Genomic DNA, 21,740 nt, shown 5'->3' with positions numbered 1-21,740 from the left:
AACTGAATCAATCTCCCAGTTCCCCTGGGAGTGACTAGCTATCTCCTGTTTCCAGCCCACACACAGGACAGCAAGGGCCAACTGCAAGAAACACATTCTCATCCTCCTCCCCACAATATTCTCGCTACTGAGTGAAACTCAGTATCCACTTTGCAGGAAGGGTGGGGCAAAGTGGCAGGCAGGTGTTTGCCTATGCCTCTTCGAATCACAAGGGAAAGGAGGACTGTTTAAAATAAGGGTAGACATTCAAAAACCAGCAGGCAAGACATTTTGCTTGATTATTCTGTATCAGATATGCAGTCAAGGAGGTGAAATATGTTAATAAAGGAAATATCCAAAGCTTAGATCTTACGTCCTGAACAAAACAGAAACTCCACAGTCAACTGCTAGAGTGAGTTAACATGCTAAGCAGGTAAGAGCTCTTGCATATCTCGTCCTTCCAGAATATGCATATCTGCAAATTGTAGGAAAGCCAGGGATTATTTTTCTGGTATACCTACCCAAAATACATTACAATAAAGGCTGAGAAAAAGAATTAAATAAACCAGCAGAAAATAAAGCATGAAAATCAACGTTTGTCTGGCTATGCGCAACCAGTTCTCATCAACCAGACATTTCCTTTGCATGTGGTTTTTCAGGGGATCTTCACAAATCTCTACAGGGCAGGTTTACTGGATCTATCTCTGAGCTGCAGATGTGTACTCCTTATATGGAGGCCATTAGCATATCCCTTTCCATTGTGTTTAACTGGGCTGAGGTACTAGAAACATCAAGGTAAAATAAAAAGGTAACCAAATCAAGGCAACCCTGAAACATCAAATGCTGTATTGTTACAATGAATGTGATCAGTGTAAAGAAATGTGTTGGAATCAACCTTGCCACACCCCCAAAATGTTATTTTGTACTGGTATTACACAGATGACCCAATCAGGGATTAGACTCCCATTGTATATACAATGCCTACTACAACAAAAAGTTAGTCCTTAACCCCAAAGAATTTACAATCTAAGCAAACATTAGGCACATTTATATATCCATCTGGTTGGATTTCTATTTCCGCTCCATATACTAGAAGACTGAAAAATGACAAACCCTTGACATGCATATCAATGTGAGGTTGAGCTATTGTATTTGTCATTCTATACCTCCTAGAACGGATCCATATGAGACTGATGACGTTCTGAGTCATGTCATACAAGCTACAGCTGCTTTAAGTCAAATGGAACAATCCTCTACAGTAAGGTTTTGCCCTTCACTGTAGGAACTTCAGATTCTAGTGTTTGGTGAGTCTCATTGGATATGTTCTATAAGGCAATTTTCTAGTCCAGGTGAGATGTGTCTCCTGGTGGGCCTGACACACCCTGAGCTGTTGTTCCAGCTAGATTTTATCCATGTCCAGGCACATTCATTTTCCTTCATTTCAGGCTTCGGTTCTCCAGTGAGCCTCATCTGGGGCAAGTGTTTTTGAGGTTTTATTGTGCACCTGGATTCAGCTCTCTGCCCATTGACCATTGGTGAACCTCAAAGAGCTCCAGAGGTTCATTGTAGTGTCCAGAAGGCTACGGTGGTTAGTCAAAGCTTCTTGGAATTACTCAAACTTTGAAGGACATATCGCTTCCCCCAACACCCCATGCCCTGCCTTTGTGCTAAGCAGACTTTGCTACCCCCAGGGTCCCTGGAGGGTTAAGGGAAGCCTATTTGCTGAGTCCCTCATCACAGAGAGGCTCCACTGCCCTCTCGCCGCAGCAGAACCAAAACTGTAGACAGCCCATCTGAACTCCACACTCTGTCACTTCCCTGCTTGTTGACTCCAGGACAGTCCTAGATGTTGAGAAATGTGCCACTACCTGGGAACTTTCTGTGGTCTGGGCGTGTCACTAACCGGGTTAGCCCAAAGTGCAGAGGCAGCAGGCTAAAGAGATCACTCCAATAAACAGGGGGAAAGGGAAGGGAAAGAGCTAACTGCAAACCCTGCTCAGGCCTCAGGAAAATATTTGGCTTCAGTTTGGCACCAGAGCTGGCTGATGATCTGGGTCAGTTCTTTTGTCTACATTTTCCTGCTTGCCCATCCCTGTTTCCCCCTCATTTCTAAACTATTTGTGTGGTGCTGCCTTCTTAGATTAATGCTCTCTAATGATTCCTTTCACATCTACATGTCTGTGTGCAGCATGGGTTTGGGACATCCACCGTAAATGCTGGAGACTAGCTGCACCACAGGCACCCATCATTCTGAATATGAAGGCCCTAGAGATAATTCAGCATCTTTACTTAGAAGCAACTGATCCCACTGTTCGTGGGACTTGAGCTTCTGTCAGAGCAAACTGACCATGATGGCATTGCAGGAGCCCCTGGTATGGAGAGAGGAGCTCTGTGAGAGCGAAGAATCTTCAGCTGTATCCAGTAGATTTTCTTTAATGGACACATTACTTTAAACTAAGCCTTCACCATCTGTTCCACTCCCTAATTATCAATACAAAAACAAACGTCTACTCACAATTACACCAGTAACAAGTAAAGATGCCAGCAATTAGAATGCACGAACATACTCTTTGTGGAACAGAATCTCCATCTGTGATGTTATTCTCACATTCCAGACACAAGTCAGTTGGGGAGGAGGGGAGGAGGTGCTCGCTCCCAATAACTGAGCTACTTGGCTATGCTTGCATGTCTTCTCATGGCTTGCTTTCTAAGGAAGTTCTGCTGAGCTAGATGGCCCCTCGTGGCCAAAAGCAGAGGGGATGTAAAGTGGTGGTGTAAGCTACGTGATTACATGCACACTGAGGGGCAGAACAATGCATTTGTAACAGAAATAGCAACCAAATGGAGGGTGCAAAGCAGTGTAACATAAAATATACTTTGTTTTTACCAACTGTCTCACAGCCTACTTTATCTTATATCATGTTGATCACTCTTCTAGGACATACATTTTCCTTGGAGGACCACCTCTGAAGCTCTGTGAAATATAGATAAGTCTATTCAGTTGAGATCCACTCCCTGGGCTGTTTATCAAAATCCTTATTCCAGGCTTCCCCTGTGTAGAACGTTCTTGACAGTTGCACAGAAGGAATGTCTATTACACAGAGGGTGGGACCATAATGAATCAAGGGTAGCACAGTCAGGAGGAAGAGTACTTTTGGCTTCTTGGCATGCATCTGCTAGACGCAGAGTAAAAGCAAGATCGGGTTGCATTATATTCTGGAAGGAAGGAACATTGTAATGAGGTTTTTCCACTAAGAGAGGCTGTGAAGAAACATCTACAACCAATCTGTTTGTCCAGTGGAAACTTGTGGCTCAGATATGGTTCCTCCCCAAGGCAAATAAGCAGAAGCTTGTCACTACAGGAAGAGAAGTCATGGGCATTAGTCTACAAGATAAGACAGCTTTCTTGCACATAGTTATATGAATATAAAGACATAAGCATGCCTGGGAAGATCAAGAAAAAGAATAGAAATTAAGCAAAATAAGAAAACACGAGAAGACATAGTAACAGATGGGAAAAGAGAGATTTAGAAAGAATGCCAATGACTGGAAACAATGACAGACACTTCCCAAAAACTCCAGTGTGAGATGATAAATCAGCATCTGAGAGGTCTGCATTGGTAGCAGAGACTTTGGAGTGAAGAGTGGGGGAAGGAATGCATCCTACAGCTCATGGGTGGAATCTGATATGGTCACCGTGGTGTGGATGAAGAGGAAACAGATAATGGGATTTAACCTTTTCCCTCTGGGTCCCTAGTTTGAAACAAGCCCAAGTGAGTAAAGTCACTATGTCAAATTATTGTTCTCAGTCTAATTAATAGAAGACAAGTGTCCACATCACATGGGGATGAGGGGAGAAGAGATCACTATTCAGCATCCTTTTTGGCAAGGATAAAAAAGAGAAAGGAGACTGAAGTACCTCCTACCTAAATGATGCAGTCCCTCTGTGTTCAGGATGGAGGCACATTGGCAGGCAGTGTGAAGGTACAGTGAGCATGTGCTCTGAGACACATGCAAGTCTCAGCTTTTTGCAGAAGATGCGTATGAAGGTGCATGGATATTTCCATGATATGTATGAAAAAGCTTGGTGACCCTTATGGCCAGGAGGAACAGTTGCAAAGAAAAACCTCCTCAGGTCCTGCATCTCTGGGATGGAGCATGTTCCTTCTGGTTAGCACACAAGAGCTGGGAGAGTACAGAACATGCTCAGTGCAGATGGAAACTTTGGAGAATAATGCTGACATGCTCTAGCCACCATCTACTACCCACTGTGATTCCCAGATGCTAATAACTTTTCCCAAACTTGGGTGGATTTTCAGGAGGTCAACAAAAGGCACATCCTTGACACCAGGGCAACTTATCTGCCAACTTTTGAGTCCCTGTTCCAAAGCATAGAGGCATTAGACCATTTCAATGAAACTGTTGAAGACTTTAACATGGTCAAAAAACAATGTATGTTCTCCTAATCCCATTCTTAAGAGCGTAAGAACAGCTATACTGGGTCAGACCAATGATATGGCTAGCCCAGTATCCTGTCTTCCAACAGTGGCCAATGCCAGGTGCCCCAGAGGGAATGAACAGAACAGGGCAACTGAGTGATCCATCCCCTGTCTTCTACTCCTCAGTTTCTGGCAGTCAGAGGCTTAGAGATACCCAGATCATGGGGTTGCATCCCTGACCATCTTGGCTAATAGCCATTAGTGAACCTATCCTCCATGAACTTATCTAGTTCTTTTTTTAACCCTGTTATAGTCTTGGCCTTCACCACATCCTCTGGCATGGAGTTCCACAGGGTGACTGTATGTCGTGTGAAATAGTATTTCCCTGTGTTTGTTTTAAACTTGCTGCCTATTAATTTCATTGGGTGACCCCTAGTTCTTGTGTTATGTGAAGGGGTAAACAACATTTCCCTAGTCACTTGCACCACACTGTTCATGATTTTATAGGCCTCCAGCATACCCCAACCCAGTCATCTCTTTTCCAAGTTGACCAGTCTCAGTCTTTTTAATCTCTTCTCACACGGCAGCCGTTCCATACCCCTAATCATTTTGTTGCCCTTCTCTGCACCTTATCCAATTCTAATATATCTTTTTTGAGGTGGGGTGACCAGAGCAGCATGCAGTATTCTAGGTGTGAGCATGTTATGGATTTATGTAGCGGCATGATGATATTTTCTGCCTTATCTATCCGTTTTCTGATGGTTCATAACACTGTTAGCTTTTTTGACTGCTGCTAAACATTGAGTGGATGTTTTCAGAGAACTATCCACAATGACTCCAAGATCTCTTTCTTGAGTGGTAACAGCTAATTTAGATCCCATCATTTTGTATGTATAGTTGGGATTATGTTCTCCAATGCACATTACTTTGCATTTATCAACACTGAATTTCATCTGCCATTTGTTGCTTAGTCACCCAGTTTCGTGAGATCCCTTTTTAAGTCCAAAGCAGACTACAAAGAGTTAACTATCCTAAGTAATTTTGTATGATCTGCAAGTTTTGCCACTTTGCTGTTTAACCCATTTTCCAGATCATTTATGAGTAGGTTGAATAGGACTGGCCCCCGTATAGACTCCTGGGGGACACCAATATTTATCTCTCTCCATTCTGAAAACTGACCATTTATTCCTATCCATTGTTTCCTATCTTTTAACCAGTTACAGATCCATGAGAGACTTTCCTTCTTATCCCATGACAGCTTACTTTCCCTAAGAGCCTTTGGTAGGGACCTTGTCAAAGGCTTTCTGAAAGTCCAAGTCTTGGAAATGGCTGAGTCATTTTAGCTGAAATTTTCAACAAACAAAAAATGTCAGCAAAAGGGTTGAAGTTTGGTAAAGTTCTGAGAAACTGAAAAAGGGTGTTTATAATGGATCATGTTAGCATCAACTGTAGTTAAGGTTGTCTACCAGCTCTGCCTACAATATGAGTTTTGATAACTATACTTTTTGCTAAGATTACATCAGGATTTCCATTACTACACCCTATACTCTCATACTTGTTTTGCATTCTCATATATTTAAGGGTCTAAATGTAAAGCCTATCGATGTCAGAGGCGCCCATTGAAACCAATGAGACCACTGATGGAGTATGGTACTTACAACTCAATATGAGCAAGAGTATCAGAATCTGAGCTTTAGTGTTTAAAACGCAACTTAATGTTGTCTTAATTTTGGTTTGTGTTTATGGATAGAGTGCACAGTTCTGATCCACAAAGCTCTAAGGGACTGAGCGCCTGTGCTGCAATCCAGGTCTACCCCCAATAGATTTTGAGGGATATTAGACCCCCAAAAAAATGTGGATGAGAAAAGCAAGATGACAGACAAGTGGCTTTACCACAGGGATAGAGTCAGCCAGCCATTTGTGGTGCTTCTGACTTGAGGAAAGTTTTCTTCTTCAGGAGAAAGCTCAGTAAATTTTTCATTCTTAATTGGAAGGGAGTGCAGGCTCAGCGGAGCTCTGCAGTCTGCCTCTCACACAAGCTGAATGAGCTGGCGTCTTCTGCATTTTGAACACTGACATCTCTCAAAGCTCTCCCACAACTGCCAGACATTTTAATTACGGTGCTGGAGAGGCGGGCAGGGTAAGAGCAGAATCACCCTTTTCCATTTGATAAGCAGTGCTCTTCTTAACAGTCTCCTAAGAGCATCAGCTCCCGAAAGAGCTGCTTACGGTATCTATGCACTTTCAATCAAAAATATTACAGCAACAACTAATTATGGCCCATCATTCCCATGGCTCTTTGCCTTTAATGGTGCATTTTGCTGCTGTAGAATTACAGCAGAACTGCTCCGCAAGTGCATAAACGAGCAATCCCCATCAGTCTCCCGTGGATTCATTATGATCAAGGATTATCCACAGAATAACAAACCAAGTTCAAAACATGGAAAAGGCTTTAAACAACAAAATGATCCATCACTCGGTGTTTTGGTCCATCTTTTTAAATGAAAAACCCTCTAACCCTTGGCATTTATGATGACCTTCTAGAGGGGGCAGGGGAGAGAAGAGAGAACATGTGTGCTTATGAAGGCAACAGTGATAGGTTATGCTATGCACAGTTCTTTGTGATTGTAGATAGAGCTACGCATTCAAAAAGTCAATCTTGATTTAGAGGAAGAAAGACCAACAGAGGATTAATATACAGTGGCACTTAGTCAAGATACAGTAAGCACTGTGCACACAGCAAACGCCAGAATGCTCTTGGAAGCCAGTATCACTGCCATGATTTCAAGAGGGTGGCCCACAAAGCAGATCACTGTGGAATATAGAATCATGTAGTGAAATACAGAATTAGGTAGATTCACCCATCAATGGCAACATCCCACTACATACCATGAATGCTGATAATCCTATACACATATCAAGGTGTGAATCCTATTAGATGGATAGAAATGTGGGGTTTAATTTCATACAACACTTGTTGCAGACACTGCATAAAATATCGTTCTAGGTTTTATACACGTGCACACAACAAATAGCGACTGTATTGTTAAGTTTGGACTATAGAACACAAGTTAACATCAAACCTAAAAAGCATGGACGTTAAGAGTAAATGTAGCCAAATTCCACTCCTACCACCATTACCAGATGACCAGATTCCCTCTACCTACTGTCCTTCCCACACAGTCCTGTTAAACTGCACACACTCAGGGCAGGGGACGGGGATGCTGGCATTCCAAATGGGGCAGAGTTAAGGTTGTGACACATTCTCGGTGGCTTATGATGGTTGTGCAATTGCACTAGTGGTGACCTGGCTTTTGGTCTCCAAAAGATTTTCCTATAACCATTTTGATAATGTTTATGATGTTTAAAAAAATAAAAAAATTGAAAAAAACAAATGTGGGTCCAGTCTGAACATTTAGAAACAAAAGGAACTGATTTTTTTTAATGAAAATAGACATTCATTTATTGACCCTTCTCCAATAATACCCACGGTTTTGGACACAATCTTGAGAGCAGTAGTTCCCCATGAGATTTGTAGCCACACCTTCATCACAGCCCACTGCCAGATATGGATTTCACATCAAACCAACATCGAATCTCTTCATCCAACAGGCACTGCAAAGCTGACATCTTCCCCCTGGTCCCCAGATGTAAAGGAGTTTGGGTTCAAGGTCCTAGTACCTGCACATCTCTAGAGTTAATACATGTTAAATTGTCAACACTGTCTTCTTCTGCAGTTGTTTTTCAATTGAATTTTGTTTTCTTTAGTGGTGATTGCAGGGCTGATCTGCCAAAACCGTTTTTTCAAATGCTTAATCCTCTCTCAGGATCAGGCCTTCACATAAGGCCAGCAGATATAACTGCAATTATAAACCAGAGTTAAAAAGTATCGCTTTATGAGCACGTACTGTACCATTCATACAAGCACAGGAAGAGCCTGGGGACTCATCTGTATGGGCCCAATCCTATGTAATGCTGAGCAGCTTCAAATTCTACTGAAGGCAATGGGGGCTGAAGGTGCTCAGCATGTTTTAGGACTAGGCCCAATGATAGCTGTGGAGTGCAGGGTGAGGAGGGCTGTGTGTGCATCTGTTCTGCTTTCACTGCTTACAGGGGCTTGACCTAGCGTGCGTAAAAGGTGTTGGACTAGCTCAAGCTGAGCAGAGCAATTCATTTATCATAATCCTATGGAGAAAAGACACAGTAAATCAAAGAGACAACCTGCCTGCAAACAAATTACAGAGAGAGAAGTGCAGCGTGTGAGAGAGAGAGAGATAAGAGAGGCAGGGAAACAGATAGAAAATTAAGAAAAACAGTGCATCATGGAGAGACAAAGACAAAGAGTGATTCAGAGCAGGTACAAAGGGGAGAGAGACAGGGGTTTTTTAAATCCTTCATTTTCCAAACTATAAGCTATTGTACAGAACTGTATTCAACTATAATTCTACTGAGCACCAATAAGAAATATTAACAACACACAGAGATTACCACTGGCTCCTAACCTGTGTGACTTAGGCATTTTCTGCTCTTAGTAATGGCTAATTTGTTTCCTGAGCTTTTTGTTTGTGTGTTTGTTTTCTGGTATAAAGTATACATGTGTCTTTCCTGAAACTTAGTGTATGATGTTCCTACTGTATGGAAGTGTTCCTTGAAGGCAGCAGCGATGCTTTAGCAAAGCTGCATATCAAAAGGGGCTTCAATGTAACCTATAAATGTGTGGTCAATTTCTCAGATGCACAAAAAGGGATGTTTCCATTGACTTAGGGTTGAGATCATATTTTTAAACAGAGCTCAAAAAAATCTAAAAAAAAGAAGTCTAAGCTCTCTACCCATAGGAAGTTTTCTATACAAGTCTCTATAGCTACATCTGTATCTGCACACCCACACCCCTACACACAATATATTCCAAAATGCAGCATAGCAAAAACAAGAACCTGAACAAATGAGTTTCCCTGACACACTCAGGTTCAGTCACATGAATAACTCACCATCCCAACAATAAGATGCCATAACCAAAACATTAAAAAAGAAGAGAGACAACAGAACAAGGAGTAATGGTCTCAAGTTGCAGTGGGGGAGATTTACGTTGGATATTAGGAAAAAAATTTTCACTAGGAGGGTGGTGAAGCACTGGAATGGGTTACCTAGGGAGGTGGTGGAATCTTTCTCCTTAGAGGTTTTTAAGGTCAGCCTTGACGAAGCCCTGGCTGGGATGATTTAGTTGGGGATTGGTCCTGATTTGAGCAGGGGGTTGGACTAGATGACCTCCTGAGGTCCCTTCCAACCCTGAGATTCTATGATTCTATGATTTTGCCTTATCAAAAGCGTCACTGATGCACTCTGAAAAGGTCAAGGGTGAGCATCAATCACCTTCCCTGTAAAAGGAGGTTCAAGAGTGGGTAGCTAGTAGCCACTGGATAGAGCAGGGGTCGGCAACCTTTCAGAAGTGGTGTGCCGAGTCTTCATTTATTCACTCTAATTTATGGTTTCGCGTGCCAGTAATACAATTTAACATTTTTAGAAGGTCTCTTTCTGTAAGTCTATAATATATAACTAAACTATTGTTGTATGTAAAGTAAATAAGGTTTTTAAATGTTTAAGAAGCTTCATTTAAAATTAAATTAAAATGCAGAGACCCCCAGACCAGTGGCCAGGACCCGGGCAGTGTGAGTGCCACTGAAAATCAGCTTGTGTGCCGCCTTTGGCATGCGTGCCATAGGTTGCCTACCCCTGGGATAGACCCTCAATGTCAAGTGGTGGTGTCTGAAGCAAAGATCAGCATCTTTCAGCTTGTTAGTCACTCAGTTTTCCCCCAGGGAGTCATTGTTAACACCTTCCATTGGCTTTCACATCCAAAGATGGGCCTAAAGTTTGCAGTTTGGAACCTCGCCCAAGTCTTTCAGGATCTCTGACTGTCAAGGATAAACTGTCCAATTTCAGCCTCACCTGGCTGGTGTGAGAAGGGCTGGTTCTGAAATAGGATTTTTCCCTCAAGAAATAGATAGGGGTTGCGATAAAAGGTCATTCAGAGAACCCAACAGAGAAGACAGCTCCACAGAAGAGAGGGTATGTCCCATGTTCTTCACCCCAGACAGATAAGCTCTGCTTGGCGATTATTTGATGTGTCTGTATAGACAAAAGGAATTGTTGCTTCCTTTTAGCACTATGCTATGCACACACCTGAACTCTAGGAAAACCTTCTGCAATCCCCAAATAGTAGTCCTTTCCATCAGTGCTCCACTTTCACTCCCTGCTGTTCCATCATTCCCTGTCCCCTACTACCCACAAGGTCAGCTATGTCCTATTCTGGAATACCAAGACCAGCTGGTTTGGGTGAGTATCTTTATGGCAAGGATACCAACAGCCAACAGGAATCTATTATCATAATGCACAAATGAATTTGGGTCAATAAGATCATGAAAACAACAAGGAGTCCAGTGGCACCTTAAAGAGGTTTTTTTACCCTCAAAAGCTTATGCCCAAATAAATCTGTTAGTCTTTAAGGTGCCACCGGACTCCGTGTTGTTTTTGTGGCTACAGACTAACACGGCTACCTCCTGATACTTAAGATCATGAGTGATTCCTCACTGGAGACAAAGATAAGCTAGAGGTTTGGGACTGTTTAATCCTATTTAAAAAGGACCACCTTTTCTCCCGCCCTCCCTCAGCCACTATGTTACTTCAATAGGGAGCAGATCCAGATAACACAACTCAGGGATTTGAACCCTAGCTCCAAGTCCATTCCAAGTCTACACCATGGCCCCAATCCTTAATTGCATTGTGGTTCAGAAGCCGGAGGCATCCTAAAGTCAGTGTAGTTAGCCCTGGGAGGGTCACCCTGTCACAGGGGGATCTTTGGGTGGCACAGAGACAATGTAATGGCTTCTATGCCACCCCTTTTCCCCCTGTAGGGGTATGGCAAGGACTTCCTTGTGTTGCCCAGCTGCCCTAACAGCCTGAAACAGCTAGTGTAAATCACAGCAGCCTTCAGGCTACTCTAACTTGCATCAGGAAATCATCCCTGCAACCAGGCTTCAGATTCCTCTGTCCAAAGCTTTCTGTGGGTTCTCAGACAGAACAAATCAAATTGTTTCTATTCTACAGTATTAAGTGCACATAGGTGCCGATATGTTGCCAACTTTGCTGCAATCTGATTTAACAGCAGTGGCTAGTCATGGGCAAAAACAGGATCATTATCAGGATTGAGCTCTTCTGAAAATAAAGACTTTAGCAGCTCAACCCTCTTTCTGGGCAGGATCGTTTGAATGTTTTCCAAAACCTTGAGTTTGAAATCAAACCTATATGATTCCTGTCCAACAGCTTCATAACTGCTGGCAAGCGAAGGCTCTATTCTGGCTTCCACTGCACAGTGTGCCCCTACTGCTTTGAATGGGAGCTCAAGGGTAAATTTGCCCCAAAGTATTGAAATCTACCGAGTGCAAGAATTGTCCTTTGTAAGGGTGCACCAGCCTTTAAGGACAGGCTCCAGATCCACTGTTGTCCTCTTACTTTTGCAGCCCAGACCCAAGGCATTGTGGGACTTGGCGTTCAAAGGGGATGTCTGAGAGTTGGAGGCTAGCACAAAGCAAGCTGGGGGGAAAAGGCAGGACTATAAATAGATCCCTCCCCCCACTGCAAGGGGAGACCTAGAGAAATACTAGCATGCCTTTTGGTGAACCCATGGTATGTTTTCACCACTAAATAGCCACCTCTTCGAGAAAAGAAAAAACCCTACATGATGGTAGAGACAATGGGGTCCAGAAAAAGGCAGAGAAGTGTTTTGGAGAATGAGGGCTTCCCAATGACAAAGACAGAAACTATATCTAGAATTTCCAAAAGGTCCCAATCCAGCTACTAACTCTTTTCACAAGCCCAGCATACTGGTCATCAGCTATTGACTCAAGGAGGAGCAGACATGCACATGAATAGCATCTGCAGTTACATTATTAGGAAAAAATTATGGGGACTAATATTCTTCATGCTTCAGGGCATGAAATGTCCATGCACTGGGTCATGTGGAGAGATTTCCCCAATTATTTGTTCCAATTGGATGCACACTTCTGTGCACTATGAGTGTGTCATGGCCACTTTCAGAAAGAACATCGAGTGGGTAGGGCATAACAATGCTGAGTAAGAGAGCCAGACCTGGGTTCCCCTTGAATGTGGCTCTGCTTTTCCAATGGCTCCATTTTGGCTTATTCCAGGATGGCAGTATCTATGAGAAGCACTATAAAGTCTAAACATTTATCTGGAGTTTCCCTACGTGTCAATCTCCATAGAGATGTAAAGTGAGTCATTCCCTTGGACCATCTTCTCCAGAAAAGCTTCATGTTTTCTACAGTCCTACATCTCAAATGCCAAACAAGAGCTGTAAGAGTGTTTGAGGAAAACCAACTCTTATTATGAAATATACATTTGAAATAATGCAACTCTTAATTACTATATCTTATTTAAAAATCTAAGAAAGTCCAGCCTAGCCCATAAACATGACACGGTGCTAGTACTTCAAACAAACCCGCAGAGTTGAACAAAATGAGTTAAAAACGTCATACAAAAAAAAATCAGCCCTTGGCATTTTCCCTAGATACCAGTTCTCTGGGAAAGCTGTCAGTCACCAGGTGACCTGCACCTCAACCCACTCCTGGTCTTTTAGAAAGCGTCCTCCCTTCAGGTCTCAGGCCAGGAGTGGTCCCCTGGCTGCAGGTAGAATCACACGATTCTCCCACTCTCAGACTGGGCCTTGGGTTGCTGTCCCCTGGTATGCACCCTAGCTGCCTCAGAAGGTCTGACAAAGGCTGACTCTCTGACGTTCTGTCCCTGCTCCTGGAGGGATCAGTGACCAGGGAGCCTCCTGAAGGCACATCATTGTTTGTTTAGAACAAAAGCATTTCCAGGAAAACAGATCAGAAAGCTAAGTAAGCCTCTATGCGTGTCTAGCTTTCCCCTAGGGCTCACCACCCGCTGCATCTAGGGAGGGCAAGCTTCTTTAGACCCTCTCCCAGAGTCTGGGTCAGCCTGTCTCTCAAGACAGCATGTGACAAATGCCCCCTCCCCTTTCAAAGGCTAAGAAGGCTTGAGGAAAGAGACAGGATCCTTATAGCTAACATCTTACCCCATTGTCCCTCAAGTGTGCACTGGGTGCTTTTATCTAGGTCTATTGTGTTGCTTTCCAGTTTCCTCTTCACACAGTCCCCTATTAAGTTAGATCAATACAGTCATACAGGAAATTCTAATAATGCTCCATAGTTATATAGTAACTATATCTCACTGAGCAGGTCACTTACCATATTCAGACTAGTACATATCAGGATTCAAACATTAATAAATAGTGACAGATGAGGAGATACATTGCCCAACTGTCTAGTTCAGGGGTTCTCAAACTGGGGGTCAGGACCCCTCGGGGGTCACGAGGTTATTACGTGGGGGGTCACGAGCTGTCAGCCTCCACCCCAAACCCCACTTTGCCTCAGGCATTTATAATGATGTTAAATATATTTAAAGGTGTTTTTAATTTATAAAGGGGGTCGCACTCAGAGGCTTGCTATGTGAAAGGGGTCACCCGTACAAAACTTTGAGAATCACTGGTCTAGTTACTATGTGGCCTTCATCGTGGTATCAGAATACCTACCAAGACATTAAAAATAGGCCCCTTACCATCAGTGTCTAAGTGGGTGTGATTAACTGTTGTGTGTGAAGGGCTATTGAAGGAAAGCTAAATCAAAGAAGTGGATCTTGTGTATTTTGTTCTGAGTGCGGTTAGGTCTGTGATCAGTCTGGTCTGTTGCAGGAGAGACTTCAAAATCTAAGTCCAGGACCTGGGAGATCTCTCTGTGGTACTCACAGCCTTCCCAAGCTGGTTGGCTACCTTTGTTCCAACAGCCTTATTTGTCTAGAGAGGGTCATGCTGCCTGCTGATCAAGGCAGTGCTGTAGCAGTGCCTGACACCAAAAGCCAGTTACTCATGGTATAGGTCAGCATGGAGAAGAATCGAGCCCCTTAGTTCTAGTCCCTGCTTATGGCCAGAGAAGACTAACAACACTAGGCTTAATATTTGCAGAACAGAATATTGTTAAAGGACCCCTCCATTGCGAAATCTATCCCACTCAAATTCCTCTGCTGCCCCAGACAAGCCACAAATGGTTACTCCCTCATTTACAATAGATCAGAAACTTCAAACCCAAATGTCAGCTGTACTCCTAACATGAGAGAGAGAGAGAGAGTGAGTTAAAAAACAGGAAAGGTTTGGGGAGAAGCAGTTCCTTTGTGACTAGTCTTACAGGCATTAACAGGAAGGGTCCCACAGTTTAATTTATGCCCACTGTTATTATTGCTCACTGAAGACAAAGGGCGAGCCAAGCTTTCGAAATGCAGAAACAAAGAGTCTGCTATTGGGGATAAAGCTGTAATCTAGTCACTTTTGTGGTTGCTGTTTAGGATAAGGCAAATATTACGCTACCATTGCTTTTAGCCAGGGGCGGCTCCAGGCCCCAGCACGCCAAGCGCGTGCTTGGGGCGGCAAGCCGCGGGGGGCACTCTGCCGGTTGCCGGGAGGGCGGCAGGCAGGCTGCCTTCGGCGGCATGCCTGCGAAGGGTCCGCTGGTCCCGCGGCTCCAGTGGACCTCCCGCAGGCGTGCCTGTGAAGGGTCCGCTGGTCCCGCGACTCCGGTGGAGGTCGTGCTTGGGGTGGCGAAATGTCGAGAGCCACACCTGCTTTTAGCCAGTATGGCTTCTTACTGAAAGGCTGCCAAGAGCTGTTCTGAGAATAGCTTCCATTTCAGAGGCAAGTTCAGCTAAGCGAGGCCATCCCTGCTTTTCCACAGGATCTCACTAAGGCCTGGTCTACACTAGGACTTTAATTCGAATTTAGCAGCGTTAATTCGAACTAACCGCTCAACCGTCCACACCAGGAAGCCATTTAATTCGAACTAGAGGGCTCGTTAGTTCGAATTTGGTACTCCACCCCGACAGGTGGAGTAACGCTAAATTCGACATGGCTAGCTCGAATTAGGCTAGGTGTGGATGCAAATCGAACTTAGTAGCTCCGGGAGCTATCCCACAGTGCACCACTCTGTTGACGCTCTGGACAGCAGTCCGAGCTTGGATTCTCTGACCAGCCACACAGGAAATGACCTGGGAAAATTTGAATTCATTTTCCTGTCTGGGCACTTTGAATCTGACGTCCTGGCTGGACATCGGGGCGAGCTCCGCAGCACCTGCAACGATGCAGAGCTCTCCAGCAGAGGAGTTCATGTTATCTGTGAATAGAAAGAGGGACCCAGCATAGACTGACTGGGAACTCTTCGATCTGATCGGTGTGTGGGGCGAGGAGTCTGTGCTTTCGGAGCTGCGCTCCAAAACACGGAATGCAAAGACCTACGAGAAGGTCTCCAAAGCCATGATCCAGACAGAGGATACAGGCGGGATGCAACGCAGCGCCGCGTGAAAATCAAGGACCCCAGACAAGGCTACCAAAAAATCAAAGCGGCAAACGGACGCTACGGAGCCTACCACCACTGCCCCACCAGTGACCGTGGACTCTGACGATGGGACAGTGTCGACGGCCAGTTCCTCGGTGATGTTCGCGGACGGGGAAGATGAGGAAGGGTTTGTGGAGGACGAGGCAGGCGAGAGCGCTTACAACGATGGTTTCCCCGACAGCCAGGATCTATTCATCACCGTCACGGAGATCCCCCAACAACCCTCCCCGGCCATTAACCCAGACCCTGAATCAGGGGAAGGAGCAGTCGGTAAGTGCTGTAACCATGTTAACTTTTATTCTTAATATAACAGGAATCTGAAGTGTGTGAGAAGGAGGTCTCTCTATATATGGTGATAGAACAGAAATCCTCCTGGGAGATCTCCACAAAGCTCTCCTTCCGTTAATCGATAAGCATCAGCAGGAGGTTCCTGAGGAGAGCTGCCTTATTGGGTGCTCCGTGATAGCACCGTTTTCCGCGCGAGGCTTTCATGCGGTATTCAGGGAGCATTGCCTCCCATTGCACGGCTGCATCGGGCCCTGGTTCGTGCTAGCTTTCACGCAGCATGCGCTCTCTATCTCCTTCAGTGACCCTCCTCAGGGTGATCTCGCTCGGAGACTCCTGCATCTAATTAGGTTAATTACTGTAATTTTACGCCTGGTCCAAAGTATTTTTAAAAAATCTAAGGACAGACGGCATAGCACAGACTCAGCACGCAGCTGCGTGACGAGCGTAACGGAAAGCCAAAGAATATAATGGACGCTCATGGAGGGAGGGGGAATGAGGACGCAAGGTATCCCACAGTTCCTGCTGTCTCCGAAAAGTATTTGCATTCTTGGATGAGCTCCAAATGCTTCTAGGGTCAAACACAGTGTCTGCGGTGGGTCAGGGCATAGTTCGGCAATTTGCGCACACACCCCACCCACCACCAGAAGTGAAAACAATCCTCTGTTGACTCTTTTACATGTCACCCTATCTTTACTGAATGCTGCAGATAGACGCGATGGTGCAGCACTCAACACCAACATCCTTGCTCCCCCCACGCTATGGATGGCTGATGGTACAATAAGATGGAAATCCATCCTCATCATCAGCCTATTGGCACATGGGGCAGTGCAAAAGGGCTGGTAACCATGCCGACTAGTATCAGTAAGGTCAATCAAGGGCGCCTGTCCCTAATTTTTGATGGCTGATGGTACAATATGGCTGTTAACCGTCCTCATCATTGCAACAGGGGGCTGAGCTCCATCAGCCCCCACCCTTCCTGTGTAAAGAAAAGATTGAATTGCCCCTGGACTAGCAGAGGGATGATGGGCTCCTTCATCCACACTCCTTAATGTCCTGCCTGGACTATCATTGCAGCTGGAGGCTTCCTTCCACTCATTTCTCACAAACAAGTCACTGTGTCTTATTCCTGCATTCTTTATTACTTCATCACACAAGTGGGGGGACAATGGTATGGTAGCCCAGGAAGGCTGGGGTAAGAACGGAATGAACAGGTGGTGTTGTTGCAGGAGCACCCCCTGTGAATAGCATACAGCTCATAATTTATGCAGGATCGGACACAGAGCAGCTGTGCTCTCTGGTTCTATGATACAGTGGTTCTCTAGTACACTTGCCCATAATCTAGGCAGGACTGATTCTATTTTTAGGTACCAAAAAGGAGGGATTGACTCAGGGAGTCATTCCCAATTTTGGCTTTTGCGCCCCTGGCTGCTCGGCCAGGGGCACTTATGACAGCCCCAAATGGGGCAGTGCAAAAGGACAGGTAACCATGCCCATCTTATTACCATCTTATTACCAATTTATGGTATGGTTGATGGTACAATATGGCTGGTAACCATCTCTGCTATCATGCAAAAGCAAAAGCATGCTGCTGTGTAGCGCTGCTTGCCCGCCTCTGTCAGCGGCATCTAGTACACATATGGTGACATACACAAAAGGCAAAACAGTGTCCATGGTTGCCACGCTATGGCGTATGCCAGGGCAATTCTGGGAAAACGGGCTTGAAATGATTGTCTGCCGTTGCTTTCCCGGAGGAAGGAATGACTGGCGACATTTACCCAGAATCCACCGCGAAAATGATTTGTGCCCCAGCAGGCACAGGGGTCTCAACCCAGAATTCCCAGAGACAGCCTAGACTCAGTTAATTGTTCGCAAAAATGTATCTTTGCAAGGAATTCACTCCCTGTTTCCCATCTCACAGCTTCCACTGTCTCCAGACCTGCCACAGCATCCCCCTCGCAGAGGCTGGCGAAGATTAGGTGGCGAAAGAAAAAGACAAGGGACAAGATGTTCGAGGAACGTATGGGCTGCTACCTAGCAGAGGCGGACCAGCAGAGCCAGTGGAGGGAGACCGTCTCTCTGTGCCAGCGCTCACACAGCGAACGGGAGGAGAGGTGGCGTGAGGAAGACAAGCAGGCGACTGAAACAATGCTTGGACTAGTGAGGGAGCACACGGACACGCTCAGGCGCCTTGTGGATGTTCTGCAGGACCGCAGGAGGACAGAGCCCCCCTGCAGTGTATCTGCAACCGCCCTCCCCCGCCACAAAGTCCCATACCCCCCTCACCGAAAATAATCAGGAGGAGGGGCGGCCGGGGACGTGAATACTGTCACTGCACCACAGCACAGTGCTCAAGTACCCAAAAGCTCTCATACCCTATATTTGCCGAAGTCCTTCACTTCCAGACTCACAGTAGTCCCAATCCCAGTCCCATCCCCTAACTGTCTACTTAATTAATAAAAATGCTTTGCTGTTAATTACTGTTTCCGTTATGTTTTTTCAAAGAAGACTGTGTTTGAATGGGGGGCGTGGGGAAGGGGGTGGTTAATTGCATAGGACAGTCACCTTTCCCAGGGTACAGACACGGGGGCAGGATCAGCAGCGGGTCACACACACGGTGCAGTCAGTAGGCAACCTGGTCGGTTTTTGGAGGTGGTTTCCAGGATCTGTGTGGGCGGGGGAGATGTGACTTTGCAGCGGGGGAGGGCGGTTACAGATCTTATACAGCGGTCCTTGTCCTGGACCGCTGAGTCACGCAGCTGAGGAATCTGTATCCGTCCTCCTCCACCACAAGGTCACATACAGGGGCGGCTCTAGGTTTTTGGCCGCCCCAAGCAGTCATGCCCGGGAGGCGCCCCCGAGCCGCGGGAGCAGCGGACCTCCCGCGGGCATGACTGCAGAGGGTCCACTGGTCGCGCGGCTCGGCTGGACCTCCCGCGGCTGCGGGCGGTTCGCAGGTCCGGCGGCTCCGGTTGAGCTGCCGCAGGCATGCCTGCGGGAGGTCCAGCCGAGCCGCGGGACCAGCGAACCGTCCGCAGTCATGCCTGCGGGAGGTCCACTGGCGCCGCCGGCTGAGCGTCCCCTCCGCAGTCATGCCTGCGGCAGGTCCGCTGCTCCCGGGGCTCCAGTGGACCTCCCGCAGGCATGACTGCGGCAGGTCCGCCGGCCCAGCCTGCCGCCCCCCCGGGAAAGGGCCGCCCCAGGCAGGCGCTTGCCCCGCTGGGCTCTGGAGCCGGCCCTGGTCACATATCCGCCCGCACACAGAATTCCATAAAGAGGGATGGCAGGCTCCGTTGAAAGAAGCATTCCGGCACTGCGGACCGCTCTAGGAGCAGGAGCCTGTCATTCCTTGAGTTTAGAGGCGGTCTTTACATCATCGCACACCCTACCCAGCACAGCCTGCGTCCCAGTTTCAACCCTTTCACGAACAGTCATGAATAAAGAAACCTTTGTTAAGTAATAATGGGACATGTATTTTATTTTTACACATGTGCTGGAAGTGGGGGTAACGGGGTGAACGGGGTATGTAACCGAAGAGGAGAGTCAACAGTAACTGGGTAAAGAAACAGGGGCAGGTTCAGCTTCTCTGTAAAGAAACTGAACAGTCACAGGTCACGCTGCTCGCTGCTCGCTGGTATTTGAAGAGTTCCTTGTCGCTGTCCCAGGCGCCTGTATAGGGCTTCATGAGCAAGTGCATTAGCGGGCAGGCTGGGTCCCCGAGGATGACTATAGGCATCTGCACATCCACAACAGTTATTTCGTGGTCCGGGAAGAAACTACCTTCCTGCAGGCGTCTGAGCAGCCCACAGTTCCTGAAAACACACGCATCATGAACCTTGCCCGGCCACCCGACGTTGATGTTTGTAAAACGTCCCCTATGGTCCCCCAGTGCTTGCAGCACCATTGAAAAGTAGCCCAATTTCTCAGCAGCTGACTGTGGAAGACGTGGACGATAAAGTGCGAGGAGGAGAAAACGGCGATGATCGCAGCGGGCTCCGTGCTTGCAGTGCTGTGGCGTCCACGCTGTCACTGACCAGAAAAGTGCACGAACAGATTGCCCGCAGGCGCTTTCCCGGAGGGAGGGAGGGAGGGAGGGAGGTTGTGATTGACGGTTCAATGACGACACTTACCCAAAACCACCCTCGACACATTTTTTCCCCCAGCAGGCATTGGGGGCTCTACCCAGCATTCCAATGGGCAGCGGGGAGTGCGGGAACTGTGGGATAGCTTCCCACAGTGCACCGCTTCCAAAGTCGATGCTGGCCCCCTGAATGTGGACTCAGAAATTCGAATTAGTGTATTCAGTATGGATACACAAATTCGACTTCATAATCCACAAATTCGAATCCACAAATTCGAATCCACAAATTCGAACTAAGTTGATTCGAAATAGTCTTGTAGTGTAGACAAGGCCTAAGAAACTTAGGGCCAGATCCTCAGCTGGTGTAAGTCAGCATAACTCCACTGACTTCAGAGGAGATGGTCCATCACTTCACTGGAGCAATGTTGATTTATATCAGGCAAGGATCTGGACTGTACACTTCTCAGAGTAAAGCCACTTGTAACCTGCTAAGTAGCTAGCAGATCAGAGCCTGAGAAGGCCCGATCCAGCTCCCACCAAGGTCAATGACTTCTGCAGGAGCAGGACCAAGCCCTGGATCAATGAAGGCTGCCTTATCTTCACTCCCAGAACTAGAGTGGCTGACAGACACTCAGGAAGCATGTCAGTTGTCAGCAGATTCTCTGAAGTTCAGCCACCTCCAGGATTTTAACCAGTCCATGCTATGTGGACTGATGAAGAATCACTGCTCTCTGATCTCATCTTGCCAGCTGCTCTCCTAGGAAGTGCAGCTCGCCTCCTCCTCTCACCACCTCCCTTCTGTTAGACTCTCCCTTTCCTCCACAGACCTGGCACAAGCAGCAGTCCTTCCGCTAGTGCTGCTTTACCAGGCCATGCAATAGCAATACTGGCTCTCCTGTCCCCTACAGTGTCTACAGCTATTTCTCTTGCTTCAGCTTTCATTTTATTCTCTTCCCTGCTGTCACCTCTTTGCTTGTTTCCCATGTGGAGACAGAATCATAGAATACCAGGGTTGGAAGGGACCTCAGGAGGTCATCTAGTCCAACCCCCTGCTCAAAGCAGGACCAATCCCCAACTAAATCATCCCAGCCAGGGCTTCATCAAGCCTGATCTTAAAAACCTCTAAGGAAGGAGATTTCACCACTTCCCTAGGTAACCCATTCCACTGCTTCACCACCCTGCTAGTGATTTTTTTTCCCTAATATCCAACCTAAACCTCCCCCACTGCAACTTGAGAGTGTTACTCCTTGTTCTGTCATCTGGTACCACTGAGAACAGTTTAGATCCAGGTAATTCCCCTCCAGTCTCAGAATCACTCATAAGCTCCTGGCACTGGACTGGATTTGATTCCCTGCTCTGCCAAAGACTTCCAGTATGACCTTGGGCATGTCACTTCACCTATCTGTGCCTTGCATCCCCCGTCTGTAAAGTGATATTTCCTTTTGCTCTGTCTGTCTACTCTATTGGTGACTGTGAGCT

The 21,740-nt window shown here is 46.4% G+C and overlaps 1 protein-coding gene across 5 annotated transcripts in view; it reads right to left on the bottom strand.

Annotated features, from left to right (window-relative positions):
* The window catches only part of EPHB1 (EPH receptor B1), a 353,412-nt gene that overhangs the window by 265,989 nt on the left and 65,683 nt on the right, over positions 1–21,740 (bottom strand). Inside the window, exon 1 of one of the 5 annotated variants that reach the window (XR_006582170.1) lies at positions 2,495–2,542. The exons of the other annotated variants lie outside the window; for them this stretch is intronic. The gene's annotated coding sequence lies outside the window, so the exon portion shown is untranslated. Of the gene's footprint in view, positions 1–2,494; positions 2,543–21,740 lie in introns of those variants that run through there. 5 annotated transcript variants of the gene reach the window in all.

This window comes from Mauremys mutica, chromosome 9 (genome assembly GCF_020497125.1).
Source record: "Mauremys mutica isolate MM-2020 ecotype Southern chromosome 9, ASM2049712v1, whole genome shotgun sequence".
Classification (NCBI taxonomy): Eukaryota; Metazoa; Chordata; order Testudines; family Geoemydidae; genus Mauremys; species Mauremys mutica.
Note: the sequence above shows the minus strand (reverse complement) of the source record. Positions and strands in the feature narration are given on the sequence as shown.